The 2,623-nt window shown below is 33.9% G+C and overlaps 1 long non-coding RNA gene across 1 annotated transcript; it reads right to left on the reverse strand.

Annotated features, from left to right (window-relative positions):
• Positions 1-230: 230 nt before the first annotated feature.
• LOC127720252 (uncharacterized) lies at positions 231-1,629 on the reverse strand. Its single transcript, XR_007990680.1, has 2 exons — positions 1,193-1,629; positions 231-619 (listed from the first exon to the last, which is right to left on the reverse strand). It is a non-coding gene; the product is annotated as an uncharacterized LOC127720252 (long non-coding RNA).
• Positions 1,630-2,623: the final 994 nt, after the last annotated feature.

The raw sequence follows: 2,623 nt of genomic DNA on the forward strand, positions 1-2,623 counted from the left end.
AAGCGATAAAGCGCAATGAAGCCATTGCATGCCTTGAATTACTACAAAAGCGTTTGTGCAAACAAGTTACACTAACTGCAGGAAAAACAGAAGTTAAACTGATTTGTGCAATGGTATGTGATACAGTAAGTGACAAAACTCAACTTGCATTATGAATGTCAAAAAAATAGGAACTTCTGTTACTAAACTAATTGTATAATAATATATTTGAAAAATACATTTTCTTTACATTTAATGTCCTTTTTACATCATGTTTAAGAGCTCAGAACTATTGGGAAACATATAAGAACCAAAATATATAAAACTGTAAAAACTCCTAACAGAAAATAATCAAAAAATTCTGCTAACTCCTTGTTGGTGTATGGTGTAAATGGCTTTCTACTCTCCAAGCAGTCTCTTCCATCTTTTGGGGGGTCATTTTCAGTAATCTGACTTTGCTCAAGATGATCAAGATGATTTATTCTTTCGGATCTGCATTTTAGCTTCAAAAATTTCCTTGCCAAGAAATGCATCCATTTTGGAGCCTTGTCGTGTTCTGGTTGATGAAAGAGTCTTATGATAAATATCGTGAAGATAATCACAAGACAGGCCATTCCTAATGTTACTGTTAGAAATACCACTGAAATCACAAAAATGAAAACCAATAGTTTTTATTCGAAAAAAATATAACAGTTTTACTAATCGTTGTTGATAAAAACTTTAACTGCAGGTTTAGAATCGTAAGAGATGAGATTACATATAATATGATTTAATTCTCAATCGGTAATTGTGACCTTAAAATAATCCGAAAAGTCTGAACAATAAATTATTCAGTCATGTTCATTTTTTCAGACAATTTTCAGACGTATTCATTGCGGTCATTTCAGTACTGATCAGATAATTTGCTTCCAGTCCATTAAGTACTATTCGGAAGCTTTTGGGATAATTCAGTATACTCAACAGTCTGAAGAACATTAATAGAACCTTGAAATAATTATAATCAAACACGTGTCCAAACCATAGTGAAAAGTATAATAATATACAACTGAGTTACCACCATAATGGACCAAATTCCAAAAATGTATCTTACATCTCCGTACCTTGTCACTATGTTCGATACATTATTAGAATGACATAACTGTAACAACGGAATCTGGTTAAAAATGTAGACATAACAATTATTGTGCATGCATATCTTTACATGTAACTTTACCTAGAACTGACGTATGTTTTGATGTTGTAGGCATACTGTCTGAAAATAACGTCAACAAAACCGCCAAGGCAAGTAACACTGTCAGAATGTATCCGATCTTGTGTCCGGACTCAAGCGGCAGAAAAAATGTCACGAATGTCAATACGGCAGTAAGAATGGTCGGATATATGACACTCATAATGTAATGACCAGGAAGCCTTTTTAAAACAATTCGGAACGATAGTTCTGAAAACACCAGGTCGTCTTCAATTAGCTCATTTGGATGCTGAGAGGTCGAAACAAGATTCCATTCTTAATCTGTTCTGTAGGCTTCCAAATTTACATTCATTTTGAAGAATGTTAGGTTGACAGCGTCTGCAGGGAAGCCCCAGCTAGCCAATTCTATGTCACAGGTTTGACTGTCATATGGGAAAAATGTGACATCCATGTCACATGACGTAGACTTTTAAACTTTATACGTGGTCATATCATGTAATAGTAACGTAATGCAACAAATATTCGAACAATCAATCTTTTGTGTGGTAACTGATTCATATATAATTTGCGTATGGTGCTGGACACAATTCCGGCGATGTTGTCATGATGTTTCATATGCAGGGTTTCGAATCCCAATGAGATAAAAACTAAAATTAATCGATCTTACATTGTTTGAATAAATTCAAGACGAAGGTTTAATCCAACATTTTCTACTTAGGGAAACGCCTATACCAAGTCAGGAATATGGCAGTTGTTTTGCATTCGTTTGACGTGTTTGAGCTTTTGATTTTATCATTTGATAAGGGACTTTCCGATTTGAATTTTCCTTGGAGTTCGGTATTTGTGTTATTTTACTTGTTATTCATCCTCCGTTTAAAACTATTCGGCTTTGAGCGTTCCTGATGAAAGTCAATTCAAAAACGTGCTTCGGACGCATACAATTTATAAAGTGTTATTTTTCTTTTACAATCCTTGGTCGATACTGCGACTGGTGGACTTTCAGTCCCCGAGGGTATCATTAGCTCAGTAGTCAGTAATTCGGTATGTTTTAGATCATGTTTTTATACAACTGTTTTGGTTCTTCTAGATCATAAATTAAATGACTTTAAGTGTTCCTGATGAAGGTGAATCTAGAAAAACGCCCCGGACGAATCACATGTAGAAAATGTTTTCATTCTTTATACGCTGTTAATTATTGTCAATGTTAACTTTTTTATCCATACAAACATTTATATGAACTTATTTCTAACAAACCTAGCAAGCCTCGCGTTGTCATGTATTATAAATTATTGAAATGAAGAAGACTGCTTTAATTACTTACGAATTCTGTACAATCAATTCAGGGTGCCAAACTAAGTCCTCCGTTTTATATATATATTCATTATTTCCATAAGATGACTTTGGCCAGGTTAATCGGCTATCATTCCACACCTATAATTTCATATGATATATATA

This window comes from Mytilus californianus, unplaced genomic scaffold (assembly GCF_021869535.1).
Source record: "Mytilus californianus isolate M0D057914Y unplaced genomic scaffold, xbMytCali1.0.p SCAF_11, whole genome shotgun sequence".
In the NCBI taxonomy this organism is placed as follows: Eukaryota; Metazoa; Mollusca; class Bivalvia; order Mytilida; family Mytilidae; genus Mytilus; species Mytilus californianus.